Source organism: Apis dorsata, unplaced genomic scaffold (genome assembly GCF_000469605.1).
Source record: "Apis dorsata unplaced genomic scaffold, Apis dorsata 1.3 scaffold_734, whole genome shotgun sequence".
In the NCBI taxonomy this organism is placed as follows: Eukaryota; Metazoa; Arthropoda; class Insecta; order Hymenoptera; family Apidae; genus Apis; species Apis dorsata.
This window is the reverse complement of record NW_006263897.1, coordinates 74,023-75,903: the sequence shown is the minus strand read 5'-3', so window position 1 is coordinate 75,903 and position 1,881 is coordinate 74,023. Positions and strand designations below refer to the sequence as shown.

At 36.4% G+C, this 1,881-nt stretch overlaps 1 protein-coding gene and 1 long non-coding RNA gene across 2 annotated transcripts in view; one reads left to right on the top strand and one right to left on the bottom strand.

Annotated features, from left to right (window-relative positions):
• LOC102673961 (ELAV-like protein 2) overlaps positions 1-1,881 on the top strand; it is a 27,947-nt gene that overhangs the window by 20,599 nt on the left and 5,467 nt on the right. The window lies entirely within an intron of this gene.
• Positions 1-1,881, bottom strand: part of LOC102673873 — a 4,075-nt gene that overhangs the window by 863 nt on the left and 1,331 nt on the right. The gene's annotated exons all lie outside the window — the stretch shown is intronic.

The window sequence follows — 1,881 nt, the reverse complement described above, 5'->3', positions numbered from 1 at the left end:
CAAAAAAAAAACACTTTGGTTGCAACGGGGGAGAAAGTGAAGGAAACATGTTCCTCCCTCCGTGGCGACAAAGATATTCCGATTTTTATAAACACGAACGTTCGATTTCCCTTTTTTAATGAAAAATATTGAAGGAAAAAAAAGTCCAACGTACAAAGTAATATTTCATAGAGAGACGGTTTACTTATATACATGGTACGCGGATTGGACGCGTTGTGTCTTTTCTTGCTACTGCAAGACTGCTCCTTCCGCAACGAAGAAGGAACAACGGTTAAAGAAATATTTCGCGACGGTGCACGGATATGTGATACACGGACAGATCGAGAAAGGATGATCGACGAATGATTCCGGATCGTCGGGAAACATGTGTCTAGTCTACGTGCAAAGAGGCGTCGATGCATAAGAAAATGTATGGCGCCCCCATCCCCCACCCGTTGAAAAACCTCTCCACACAGAGAACGAAAAAAAATTTCTTTCTTTTTTTTTTTAGACTAGTAAGCAAATCAGACGGACGATATCTAAGAAGGCGCGATTTAGATGGTACGATGTATAAGGTAAGCGAACCGTTTCCCTCGCGCTGGCCCGTCAAACGTAATTTAATCCTGGATGGAATCGAACGTGTTTACGAAGAAGAAATCGACAGATCTTTTTCTTTTAAACGAAAACGAGAGAAAAATTGGACAAGAATTTCGATCATTCTGTTAAATAATTTTAATTCATGATAGTGACTAGCGCGAATGAACACGGATCGTAAAGTACTTAATCGTGAGAATTTCTTAAACTCCTAGGTTTAGTATAACGCGAGAGAGAAAAAAAAAGCGTAGCTTATATATATATATATGTATATATATGTATATATATATGTATACATATGTATATATACATATATACATATACATATATATGTATATACACACATATATATATATATATTGTCCTATTTATGTGTACCTTCTGTGTCTAGTCTGGGAGCGAGGAACAGGCTGTTCGTTTCAAAGAGAAGATGCTCTTTAAGAGCGCGACGATATACCTGTCCGTCCTCCCTCTAAAGAAAAAAAAAAAAAAAAAACGTAATTTGAACCTCAAGCAACAACTTGCTTTCTGCTAAGATTTTATTTTATTTATTTGAAAAACTCGTGAACAGTCGGTCGTGCGAGACGCGTAACACCCTGGTTCCATTCGATCGGGGGATCGGAGGATATGACGATACGATCGGCGCGTCCACGGGACGAAAAAAGGATCTCGATGATTAGTGCAAATTAAACGCCGGTCGGCTGACAATAGCATACCGGTGTCGTCGCGTGCAGTGGCGTGTGTTACAGGCGTCAGAAATAAAGAAGAATTCGATTGAAACGATTCGCCCCTCGTTGCATCGATGCTTCTTGCGCCGATCACGAACATGGTTTGCTGTGAAAAATTAGTGAAAAAAAAAAAGAAATAATTAATAGGATGACTTTTAACAGAGGGAGGAGTTTGCGTAGCTGAATACAATGGTGCGTACACAGGAGAGATATACTATATATACAATTGTAGTCCGAATTGTTTTTGGGGAAATTTGAAGAGTTCGAAGGCGAAGGGTAATTTTTGATCATCTTTTAAAACGGGGGACGAATCGTGTGTAAGAAATCACAGTTTCAATGTTTTTTATCATATTAAATGATAAATTTTTTCCTTTTCATAATTATTATCATGTATATTATACTTATTATTCTGGTTATTATTATTATTATTATTATTATTATTGCTGCCATAATCATTGTCATTATTATTATTCATTATTATCATCGTTATCGTCATCATCATTAACATTATCACCATCCCTCACCATCATTATTTTTATTATTATTTTTATTTTTATTTCTATTATTATTACTATTACTT